We start from the raw sequence: 13,790 nt of genomic DNA, 5'->3' as shown, positions 1-13,790 counted from the left end.
GGCTTTCTCATATTCTCCTCTAAAACATCTAGCACAGACCCAAACACTATAAAAAGTTCCTCCTAATAAGAAGTGCATTCTCCCAACAGTCTGACCTCATGTGTGTTCCCTGGGGACTTTCACTGGTGAGCGCGGAAGAGCAAATGAGAGTGATTTAACATAGTTGTGGTGATAGGAATCTAACTTCAGAAAGTTAGGACTTTACCTATGAAACTGCTACAAGTTTTATTAGTTGTTATGTTGATATTGTTTACTATGCTGAATTATACTATTCTAACCAGTTTAATTGGACTGTGAAGAAAGCTGATCACCACAGAATTGATGCTTTTGAACTGTGGTGCTGGAGAAGACTCTTGAGAGTCCCTTGGACTGCAAGGAGATCCAACCAGTCCATTCTAAAGGAGATCAGTCCTGGGTGTTCATTGGAAGGACTGATGCTAAAGCTGAAACTCCAATATTTTGGCCACCTCATGCGAAGAGTTGACTCACTGGAAAAGACTCTGATGCTGGGAGGGATTGGGGGCAGGAGGAGACAGGGACGACAGAGAATGAGATGGCTGGATGGCATCACCGACTCTATGGACGTGAGTTTGAGTGAATTCCGGGAGTTGGTGATGGACAGGGAGGCCTGGCGTGCTGTGATTCATGGGGTCGCGGCGAGTCGGACATGACTGAGCGATTGAACTGAACTGAACCGAACTGAACCTATTTAATGAGATATTTATGGATTTAATTGGCCAAGTAGGCATTCTCTCATTTTAAAGAATATGTTTGAGAACTGACTTAAAAAGCAAATGATCAGTCCCAGCTCATATTGTTGTTCTTTGAGAAGTATCATTAGATATCAGGATTCAAAAGGTAAGAAAAGAATGCTATAGTTAACTCATTTTATAAGCCCCATTGTGTTAGTTACAGAATTTTCTTATCCTTGGGAAAACTGGTGAAATGGCAAAAACCAGGTATTGATGCCCTCCAAATCAGACATGACTGAGCGACTTTCACATCTCTGTAATATCACTTTCTCTGTATATCGTCACTATTCCTTCCAGCCTTCAAAGCCATCCTTCTGTCATTTCAATCCTCACAGGATGATTCTAACTTTTCAGCCAGGATCATCATCATCAGTAACTTTTCACATTCTGCAGTTTTCCTTCACTATCCTTTCAATAAACTCCCTCTCCTGGAGGGGCACACTTTCCTGCTAAGATGATACATGAATGTATGATAATGTAGTTAAGGATGCTAATGGATTCATGACTTTTCCCTCCTCCTTGACTCTGGTCTTTTAAAGGGAGTCATCTGTCTTAATCTAAAGGGTTGATATTAATAATGGGGAGAACATTTATGGTTTAGGAGATCAAGATGCTGAGGAACTGTTCCAGATGAAAGGAAATTAAAGGAAACTGGAAATGGCAACCCACTCCAGTATTCTTGCCTGGAGAATCCCAGGGACAAGGGAGCCTGGTGGGCTGCCGTCTATGGGGTCGCACAGAGTCGGACACGACTGAAGCGACTTAGCAGCAGCAGCAGCAGCAGATACCTAAATGCAATATGTGATCCTGATTGAATTCTGAACCAAAAAGAGTTTAGCATGAGATTATCACTAGGAGAGTGGATAAAATTTGAATATGGAATGAATATTAGACAATAGTATATCAAGGTTAAAATTTCTGATTTTGATAACCTGACTCTGGTTATGTAAGAAAATATCATTATTCTTAGGAAATAAGCACTAATATATTTAGAGACAGGGTTCTAGATATCTGGAACTTGGCCCAAATTGTGCAGGGAGAGAAGGAAGGAATAGGATGAAATGTTCAGAGGTTAACTCCTGATTGATACATTGGCAAATTAGTGGTATTAAAATAATATTAAATTAATTGGTGTTAAGATGTATTTTTCATCATTCTAGAACTTAAAAAATAATTGCTGCAAATTGTATCAAAAGCAAAATTTTATACATCCTTCTGGCAAGCATGTTCAGTCTTGTCTGACTCATTGAGACCCCATGAATTGTAGCCAACCAGGCTCCTCAGTCGATGGAATTTTCTAGGCAAAAATACCAGAGTGGGTTACCATTTCCTACTCCAGGGGATCTTCACAACCCAGGGATCAAACCTGTGTCTTTTTCGTCTCCTGTATTGGCAGGAAGATTCTTTACCACTGTGCCACCTGGGAACCCCTTATACTAATATACACTTAAGTTCAGTTTAATTCAGTCACTCAGTCATGTCTGACACTTTGCGACCCCATGGACTGCAGCACGCCGAGCTTTCCTGTCCATCACCAACTCCCAGAGCTTGCTCCAACTCATGTCCATTGAGTCAGTGATGCTGTCCAACCATCTCATCTCTGTTGTACTACTCTCCTCCTGCCTTCAATTTTTCTCAGCATCAGGCTATTTTCTAATGGGCCAGCTCGTCACATCAGGTGGCCAAATTATTGGAGCTTCAGCATCAGTCCTTCCAATGAATAGTGAGGACTGATTTCCTTCAGGATTGACAGGTTTGATCTTGTTCTTCCAGGGACTCTCAAGAGTCTTCTCCAATTCAACAGTTCAGCTTTCCTTATGGTCCAACTCTCACATCCATACATGACTACTGGAAAAACCATAGCTTTGACTATTTGGCCCTTCAGTTCAGTTCAGTTCAGTCACTCAGTCGTGTCCGACTCTTTGCTACCCCATGAATCACAGCACGCCAGGCCTCCCTGTCCATTACCAACTCCCGGAGTTCACTCAAACTCATGTCCATCGAGTCGGTGATGCCATCCAGCCATCGCATTCTCTGTCATCCCCGTCTCCTCCCACCCCCAATTCTTCCTAGCATCAGACTCTTTTCCAGTGAGTCAACTCGTCGCATGAGGTGGCCAAAGTATTGGAGTTTCAGCTTTAGCATCAGTCCTTCCAATGAACACCCAGGATCGATCTCCTTTAGAATGGACTGGTTGGATCTCCTTGCAGTCCAAGGGACTCTCAAGAGTCTTCTCCAACACCACAGTTCAAAAGCATCAATTCTTCGGTGATCAGCTTTCTTCACAGTCCAACTCTCACATCCATACATGACCACGGGAAAAACCATAGCCTTGACTAGATGGACCTTTGTTGGCAAAGTAATGTCTCTGTTTTTTAATATACTATCTAGGTTGGTCATAACTTTCCTTCCAAGGAGTAAGCGTCTTTTAATTTCATGGCTGCAGTCAGCATCTGCAGTGATTTTGGAAACCAAAAAAATAAAGTCTGACACTGTTTCCACTGTTTCCCCATCTATTTCCCATGAAGTGATGGGACCAGATGCCATGATCTTTATTTTCTGAATGTTGAGCTTCAAGCCAAACTTTTCACTCTCCTCTTTCACTTTCATCAAGAGGCTTTTGAGTTCCTCTTCACTTTCTGCCATAAGGGTGGTGTCATCTGCATATCTGAGGTTATTGATATTTCTCTCAGCAATCTTGATTCCAGCTTGTGCTTCTTCCAGCCCAGCGTTCCTCATGATATACTCTGCATAGAAGTTAAATAAGCAGGGTGAAAATATACAACATTGACGGACTCCTTTTCCTATTTGGAACCAGTCTGTTGTTCCATGTCCAGTTCTGACTGTTGCTTCCTGACCTGCACAGGTTTCTCAAGAGGCAGGTCAGGTGGTCTGGGATTCCCATCTCTTTCAGAATGTTCCACAGTTTACTGTGATCCACACAGTCCAAGGCTTTGGCATAGTCAATGAAGCAGAAATAGATGGTTTTCTGGAACTCTCTTGCTTTCTCCATGATCCAGCGGATGTTGGCAATTTGATCTCTGGTTCCTCTGCCTTTTCTAAAACCAGCAGTGGCCACAGGACAGGAAAAGGTCAGTCTTCATTCCAATACCAAAGAAAGGGAATGCCAAAGAATGCTCAAACTACCGCACAATTGTACTCACCTCACACGCTAGTAAAGCCATGCTCAAAATTTGGCCCTTAACTTTGTTCAAATAATTTTACTTAATAATCATGGAGAGGCACATGGTTATGGTATAGGGATATTCACCTAAATTTGTACAAAAGTAAAATTAAAAAAAATTTACACATTCAGTAATGTAACTTTGTTTTGAAGTTATGCAGTCATTAAAATACTAGCTCTGATAATATTTGTGTGAGTGCTGAGTTGCTCAGTCAGGTCCAACTCTTTGTAACCCCATAGACCATTGTCCACCAGGCTCCTCTGTCCATAGGATTTTCTGGGCAAGAAGGCTTAGTCGCATGTAAAATTGCAATTGTTAAATATTAAAAAAAATGAAGCAAAATGTTATACACAGAAAAACTCCATTGTTGTGCATATGTTCCCAATCCCATTCACATAAAAGACTGTAAAACTATGAATCAAAATGTGGTGATTTAAGAAACAGGAAAACAGAGTAACTTTAAACCTATTTTTACTTAATAACACTTTAAAATTTTGTTAAAAACATATTATTTTGTTATTAAAAGCTACAAAAACCAATTTGCTGAAAGTATAGGTCACATATTTTACATAAGACATACATATGCATAAATTTTAATACAGTTTCTATTCTTTTCACACACACCTGCACATACTATAACTTCTTTCCAATAATACAAAATTTTGCTGCTGAAGCTGATGAGTGACATTTACAGCATGACCCAGAAACTCTTCTTTTAATGGAATATACATCCAGGTTTTGGAGGAGCTCATCTAAAGGACATGAGCACCGGTGAATACTAGACCTGGACCAGGTCAACTGGAGGTCCCTCAGCCCATCCCCTGTCCTGGGAATGTATGTTCTGCCGGCCATTCCCACAGTGGGAGCCACTTTCAAGGATGCAGCCTTGAGAAAACAGTGTTACTGGCACCATCTGGAAGGTATATGTGGCTGAACTACATTTTGTTGTTCAGTTGCTCAGTCATGTCCAACTCTTTGAGATCCCATGGACTGCAGCACTCCAAGCCTCCCTGTTCTTCACCATCTCCCGGAGCTTGCTCAAATTCATGCCCATTGAGTCAGTGATGCCATCCAATCATCTCATCCTCTATTTTCCCCTCCTCCTCCTGCCTTCAATTTTTCCTAGCATCAGGGTCTTTTCTAATGAGTCGGCTCTTCGAATCAGTTGTCCAATGTATTAGGGCTTCAGCTTCAGCATCAGTCCTTCTGATGAATATTCAGGATTGATTTCCTTTAAGGTTGCCTGGTTTGATCTCCTTGCTGTCCAAGGGACTCTCGAGTCTTCTCCAACACCACAGTTCAAAAGCATTAATTCTGCGGCCCTCAGCCTTCTTTATGGTCCAACTCTCAATCCATACATGACTACAGGAAAAATCATAGCTTTGACTAGATGGACCTTTGTTGGCAAAGTAATGTCTCTGCTTTTTAATACTCCATTAAGGGCTTAATATAAAGTTTCAAGAATCTGGTGGGTGGTGTTGGCAATTTAACCATCTCACCGTCGCCCAAGACCTTGTAGATAAGTTCCCTTGCTTATTCATTCTGCCAGCTACCAATCTGGAGTGTGCTGCCTGTGTATTTGGTTTCTCCTTGCCCTCCTTGAATGGGGGCTGGGTTGTGACCCAACACCAGGAAATTCTGCTACCATTGTAGCAAACAGATCTATGTCTGCTATACAGGGCATAGCCTGTTGGATTTGTTGCCTAATGAGAGTATCAAGCCTGAGATTGCCCATTCTGATAAGAAAAAAATATTTATTAAAATCTGTGTACAAGGCACACTTCTTTTATTATATGCTAAATTTGCCTGTTGTCATTACAAGCACTTTCAAAGGAATTTCATTCTCTTGTGATTTGATTTCCAAGGATAGTTTCTTACAAGTTTTTCAGGACCTAAATTTTAGATAGTATAGGCTACAATTCAGAAATCATTTCTGTGACTTTTAATAAATATTTTCTTTGTCATTCAACTCTGGATGTATTATTTGTAGTTTATATGCATATTACTAAAGACTGTTTATTTAATGCTTGTGTGTGTGTGTCTAAAGAAGTAGGCACAATGTACCATTTTGTTTGGGAATTTTTTTCAATCTAGATTGATCCCAGTGAGGAATCATTAGTTATATTATGATATTAGTAATAAATATTGAACTTTTCTACCAAGTACCACAGAACAACAAAGAGCTGGAAAACAGGTATATATTAAGCAAACAAACTACTGAATATTGGGTCCCATGCTATGGAATAGTGCAATGGAGACTGTGAACTGGTGGAGATTCTGAAGCACAAATTAAAAAGGCAGAAACAATGCTGCAATGTGACACTTTACTTCAACTACCAGTCCTCATTAGGATTCCCAGTCTTGTCTTGTCCAGGAGAGCAAATTGTTACCTTTGAGAAGACCATTATAATTGTTGACTTTCACTAACCTGAAACCTCCTACTCCTGATTTCTAAATTATGTGACATGACCAACAGGTCAGGACCCATCACATACACTGAGGGAATCAATTCTCAGTATAGCTGCTGTGTATATTCTCCAGTTCAACATTCTGTTCTGAGGTCCAACCCATGTTTTGTAAAGAAGCCCTACCCTGTGATAAGGGTATTATTTATATTTCCCCAGCCAGAGTCTCCTTCTCTGTAATCTAGACTTCATCTTGTGTAAGCATATGACTCACAGGCATTGGTCCTTTTCCTGAAACCCGGGATGGGAGCCAACTCTCAGTTACCTGTGGTATAAATGCCAGAGATGACTGGAGAACTGAAAGTCATTGGTGAGTCCCAACTTCCATTTTAACCAATAATGTTAACCTCCTCTATGGCCTTAAGCTTTCTTTAACTATTGATTCTAATGAACACAGAAAAGGCCAAAGAGAAAAGGTTGCAATTGAAGGGTATACAATTACTGAATGATTGAGAGCTTGTCATTTCCATTCTCTACACAGTCAAAGTTCTAGGTAAGTATTTTCTACCATCAGCCACCACCAACTCCTTTATCCAGGGCAATCTGACGTCAGCCACTTCATCAAGCACTAAAAACACTCTTTCAAAATCCATGATATTCAGAAGTCAAAACCAGTAACATTTTTACTCTTCTTCAGTTTCTTTTTTCCAAGTTTCTAGTGTACTGGACAGTGTTCATTATCACTGCCAATCTTAGATTTTTTTCTCCTGATTTTCAATGCCACTGTGCTCTCTTGGTTATACCCATCAGCAAGTCCTGTTGAAATGAGGTTCATTCTAAATACAGCCCAAGCTCAACCACTTCTCATGACCTCTACTACTATCATCTTTGTCCTTGCCATGTTATTATTTAAGTAGAAATAAAATAAGTCCCTATCTTGTCTTCCAGGCTTTTTTTGCCCCTCTTTATTCTGTTTTCTCCAGAGCAGATAGACTGGTCTTTTTGAAATACGTATTTTTTTTATTGAAGTGTGTATATATAGATATACATACTTATATAGTACATATGTATATCTGAATTACACATGTATAGAAATACCTGAATTATTTTTTGTATATATATATATATATATATATATACACACATAGGTATATGTGAATTACTTTCTGTATTTATATGTATACATAGATATATGTATAGGTATATCTGAACTGCTTTGCTGTATAGCAGACAATAGCCATGACATTATAAATCAAAAATATATATAAACCATATATATTCTTTTCATTTTGTTTTTCATTATGGATTATTACAGGATGTTGAGTATAGTTCCCTGCGCTAAACTGTAGGACCTTGTTTATCCATTCTATATACAGTAGCTTCCATCTGCCAATTCTAAACTCCCAGTACAACCCTCCTTTATCCTCCATATCCCTTGGCAAGTGCAAATCTGTTCTCTGTGTCTCTGGGTCTGTTTCAAAGATAAGTTCATTTGTGCCATACTTTAAATTCCACATGTAAGTGATGTCATATGATATTTGTCTTTCTCCTTCTGATTTACTTAGCTTAGTATGATCATCTCTTGGCTCATCCATGCGGCTGCATATGACATTATGAAATTCAAATTTTATCACCACTCTATTCCCAACCCTTTGATGACTTGCTGACTTTTTAATAAAAGGTGAACACCTTATCCAAAGACTATACTTCCCCAATTTTCTGCCCTCACCTACTTCTCTGACTTCTCTCTTGCTGCTGTCCACGGAGCATGCTCTAGCCATGCTGATCTTACTGTCTTTTAAATATTATAGTCCTTGTATTTTCTGCTCCAGATCCAGAATACTTTGGCTCTACAAGTTTGCTGCACTGTTTGCTCCCCACCCCCACACATCTATGCTCATATGTTGCTTCCATATAGATGCCTCTGTGGCCGCCCTAGCATGCACACATGTGGCCATCCCAGCTAAAGCAGCCCTGACATCGAAGAGTATTATGTATCACTAACTTATTTTATCACTATCCACAAGATCTTGGGTAAGTTACTCTGCCTCATTTCCTTCATCTGAGAAATGAATCTTATAAAAGTAGTTACATACCTAATAGACTTGTTATAAGGATTTAATAAGTTATTACTTTTTAAAAGCTTTCCAGTAAATGATAAGCCTGATATAAATGTTTGATACTATTATTGTTGTTAATATTTATTTATCTTCTTTTCCCACTAGAAATGCAAATTCCAGGCATTATCTGTCTTGTTCATCCCTCACTGTTGAGATGTAGAACTGTGAGACATATACTAAACCTTCAATAAGTAATTTTTGAATGAATGAATGAAACATTTAACCACTCCTTTTACCTTCACTGGCTCTTTTTTTTTTTTTTGACAATTTCTTTGATGAAGATATTTCCTCTGTGTCAATCATTGGTTTTCTTGGCATTTTTCCTCTACCCTCACTCTTTGAAGTATTGAACTTGAAATGTTTCTCTGACACCAGCTATAGTCTCTGTGATGGGAGTTCCCACCATCACATCTTCAACTCACACCACACACCCAAGTTCCACATTAGGGAGGCAGCTCTAAGTAGATGGAAATTTGGGGATCAGGAGACCTGAAATAACATATAAGTTCTGTGACTTTACCTGTTTTATGACTCAGAGAAAACCACAACCTTTCCAGAAACTATATTCTCTTGTAAGTAATAATTATTAATCTCCTCCTTCCGTCTCAGAGAATTCATTTAAACAAAGAGTTAATAGATGTGAAAGTGTTCTTTAAATTGTAAAATAGCATATGTAATTTTGAGGTACTGTCAAATACCTTGAACATGCTGTTTCTATAAGTATATCCTGTTGTTATCTTGCATTCAACATATTTATACTAAATTAACTTCTTTTTTCCAAAGCTGAATTCTTTCTAACTTCAATTTCTTTTATTTTGCAAATCTACTCACTAACCACTTCTGGTTTTCTCTCTGTTATGTGTCTGAAATTTTCCTCCTGCTCTCTGTTATGTCAGATGTAACCATAGTTGTAGCTTTCTTCAATTTATATTTAAGTGATTACAGCACTCATATAGCTAGGTATTCTTCTTTTTGCAATCAATCAGACTGATTTTTTCAATCAGTCTTCTTAAATCAGAACCCTTAAATTTTCTCAAAACACTAATCATATTCAGTTTACATTACTGCTATAACACACTGCCACAAATTTAGTGTCTTAAGCCAATAGATCTCATTGTCTTACAGTGCTATAGATCAGAAGTACAATATAGGTTTCCTTGGGCTAAAAGCAAGGTGTTGGCATTGGGTAAATATTAAGGTGTTGGTGAGGCTACATTCTCTTCTGAAGGCTCTCTGGGAGAATCCATTTTCTTGTCTTCTCAAGCTTCTATAGGCCACTTGCATTTCTTGGTTTATGATAGCTTTCTTTGTCTCAAAGTCTTTAACTTTGGGTCAAGTCCTTCTCAGACTACAGCTCTGACCACAGCTGGGAACAGCTCCCTACTTTTAAAGGCTCATGTGATTAGACTGAGTCCACTGGGCTCATCAGAATCATCTCCACAAGTTAAGGTCTGTAAACTTAATCATATCTGCAGTGCCCCTTTTTTCATGTAAGGGACCATATTCACAGGTTCCAGGAATTAGGACAAGGACATCTTTGGGGCATAGAGGGTGGTGGTGGGTATTATTCGGCTTATGTCACCATTTTAATGGCATGTGTCCCCTGATCAAGAACTTTAAATGATTACTTATTACCCATTAATGTGAAGTTTATCTTCTCAGTATGATTTTGCAGATCCTTCAAACTAAATTCTAACTTATTCCCAAATAGATATCCGACACTTTTGTCAGGGTGGTTTCCCTTACATATCTTTAACATTCTATGATTTTCTTGATTATTCTTCCATTTGAAATGTCCTACAGTCCTTCCTTTGCTTATCAAAGTCCTGTCACTCTTCCAAATCCAGTTAAAGTCCCACCTCCTCAGTAAAAGCTTCCCTATTGACATGATCTTTCTCTAAATTGCTTGATATAATACTATTTAGTATCTGTGGAAGGCTTTCTTATCTCTCTTTGCTATTCTTTGGAACTCTGCACTCAGATGCTTATATCTTTCCTTTTCTCCTTTGCTTTTCACTTCTCTTCTTTTCACAGCTATTTGTAAGGCCTCCTCAGACAGCCATTTAGCTTTTTTGCTTTTCTTTTCCATGGGGATGGTTTTGATCCCTGTCTTCTGTACAATGTCACGAACCTCCATCCAGAGTTCAACAGGCACTCTATCTATCAGATGTAGTCCCTTAAATCTATTTCTCACATCCACTGTATAATCATAAGGGATTTGATTTAGGTCATATCTGAATGGTCTAGTGCTTTTCCCTACTTTCTTCAATTTAAGTCTGAATTTAGCAATAAAGAGTTCATGATCTGAGCCACAGTCAGCTCCTGGTCTTGTTTTTGCTAACTGCATAGAGCTTCTCCATCTTTGGCTGCAAAGAATATAATCAATCTGATTTTGGTGTTGACCATCTGGTGGTGTCCATGTGTAGTCTTCTCTTGTGTTGTTGGAAGAGGGTGTTTGCTATGACCAGTGCGTTCTCTTGGCAAAACTCTATTAACCTTTGCCCTGCTTCATTCCGTGCTTCAAGGCCAAATTTGCCTGTTACTCCAGGTGTTTCTTGACTTCCTACTTTTGCATTCCAGTCCCCTATAATGAAAAGGACATTGTTTGCCTGTTCAGAATTCGCTTATTCTTCCTCTAGTAAATAGCTCTCTGATTTTCTTCTGCAGGGAAAAGATTCTCCCATTAGGTTCAAACTCTATGGCTTTTCAACTAAAATGTACTAGTGGCCAGGGCAAGAGGTGAGGTCATGATCCCAGCTGAGTAATCAGATGCTGCCTCCCTTGACCTCTTGCACCCAAGAACAAAAACAGTTGGAATTCTCACCTTTTAGAAGCAGTACACTGCTAACTAAAGCACTAGAACTTCCTTGATTCTTTGGCTTTTATTTTAATTCTATCAAACCCCATGTATCCTTCCCAAAACTTTATTCTTGGTTGAGCCAGAGTCAATATCGGTTTTTTCCCCTAAAAGCCAAAGAACTGTAACTACTAAAGTCTTGCATTGTTCTTTATATGTCATGATAATTTCAAATTCTTCTTCTAAGTTTCTTAAAATCTAAAGTACATTTAATACTTCTTTTGAATACTCTACAGTCCTTATAGATACTAAAAAAAGATTTTCTATAAGTATTAATTGATTGATTCATAAAGTATTAATTTTTATCATTTGTCCAGAACATGAATTATCCCTGATGACAAGTTGAGGGCCAAGAATATGACATATTTCCCTTTTATAAATTCTGTTATCCAGAGAAAAAGACTAAACAGAAAACCATTGCTCCTTTCTGACAGATGGGCTGGAAAAATCACCTTTCCACTAATATTTTTATATGCATGCCTGCTGAGTCACTTCAGTCATTTCTGATTATTTGTGACCCCATGGACTGTAGCCTGCCAGGTTCCTCTGTCCATGGGATTCTCCAGGCAAGAATACTGGAGTGGGTTGCCTTACCCTTCTCCAGGGGGTCTTCTGGACCCAGGGATCTAACCTCCATCTTCTGTGGCTCCTGCATTGCAGGTAGATTCTTTACCACTGAGCCACTGGGAAAACTCATTTCTTCACATTTTCTGTATTTCCAACGGGTAAAACCATGCCCTTATCCAAAGCTTTGTCACATGGCCTCCATTTAGCATGTGTTGGATCTATTAACCACTTCCTGACTCAGGAATTGAACCCAGGTCTCCCACATTGCAGGTGACTCTTTACTAACTGAGCCACCAGGGATGACCTATTAACAACACCTGCATTAAATTACTTGGCTGTGCCTTTTTCTTAACAGGCACAAGGCGCTGCAGGCTCATGAAATTTTGGAAGGCTTTCCCTAAATATTTCTTTAAATTTAAATAAACTGAATGTTCTTCCTTTGTTTGGCTTTGTATGTTGGGTATTTACCATTAGTTGGCCAGACAGGATATTTTTAAAGGATCTGTATTTTATGTCTCCTTCTTAATGAATTCATGTTGGACCCTAATGAACAAAACAACATCTTGTGACCATTTGAGGAGAAATATGTTCTAGAATTGACCAAAGTCAAATACATTGCCTACAGTTTCCAATTTTTAAAAAAATTGTGATATTCTATCAAGGTCTAGTCTTCTGAGAGATTTTTTCTTCTGCATAAAGCCTTCAAAATAGCCAATTCTGCAGTTTTTCCATTGTTGAACAAATTTGAGGGTAATCATGTCTGAAACCACTTGAAAGTGAGCCATTCATCACCTTCCAGAAAAGACACCAGGTTTTTGGCCTGAGGTACAAAAAGGATGGAGTTGAATTTAATTAAATAGGAACATGGTAGAAGAAAAAACAATAAGGGGCTGTTGGTTACTGAACATGTTACCTTTTAATGCCCAGTAGATATCCAAGTGGATAGGTAGTTGTATAATGAAGTTTAGAAATCAGGGACAATATCTAGTCAAGGAATAGTCAGTATACAAATGGCAATTAAAGGCACGAGGCGGTATGAAATAAAGTAGGAATTGTATATATAGAGAAAACTCAAAGAGGGCATGGCTACCCACTCCAGTATTCTTGCCTGGAGAATCTCTTAGATAGAGGAGACTGGAAGGCTTCCGTCCATAGGGTCGCAAAGAGTTGGACATGACTGAAGCGATTTAGCACGTATGCACATAGAGAAGAAGTTCCAAAATTAAGAGCTCAGGCAGACTCCAGCATTTACAAATCAGTGGTGGAAGACAGAAGATATTAGGGAAGATCAAGGATAAGACTGAAAACAGGTGGACAACCAGATGAGTAGGGCACCTTGGAAGTTGAGTGGGAGAAATGTTTCAGGGAGTTCTTTTCCTTACCTAACCCTGTGGGTTCTCAGAATAGAATCAGTCTGATGGTTCTGTGAGATCTCAAGAAATTCATTTTATAGAAATTTCTGTTTCTCCCCCACAAAATTCCAAATTAAATCTCACATTCACTCCACGTGATGGTCTGTTCTGCTGCCCCTGACGTGAACCAGGTGCTAAGTCTCTTATAGTTGTGTCTGACTCTTTGTGACCCTATGGACTGTAGCCTGCCAGGCTCCTCTGTCTATGGGGTTTTCCAGGCAAGAATACTGGAGTGGGTTGCCATTTCTTTCTCCAGGGGACCTGCCTGATCCACGGATCGAACCCAAGTCTCTATGTCTCTTGCACTGGGAGGCAGGTTTTTAACACTAGCACCACCATGGCCAGAGCTGCAGTGTAACTGGGGACCAGAAAACCTTGTTTCTCACCCCAGCTTCGTCTTTTACTACCAACTGTGACCCTGGACAGATTGGTTTATCCCCTTGTAAAATGGTCAGAGCTATGCCTCCCTGCCCTATCCAGAGGCTTATGAAG

The sequence above is a fragment of the Moschus berezovskii genome, chromosome 5 (assembly GCF_049115385.1).
Source record: "Moschus berezovskii isolate FMDL1 chromosome 5, NW_MosBer_1.0, whole genome shotgun sequence".
NCBI classification, from domain to species: domain Eukaryota; kingdom Metazoa; phylum Chordata; class Mammalia; order Artiodactyla; family Moschidae; genus Moschus; species Moschus berezovskii.
The sequence above is the reverse complement of the archived record's forward strand: the minus strand, read 5'-3'. Positions refer to the sequence as shown.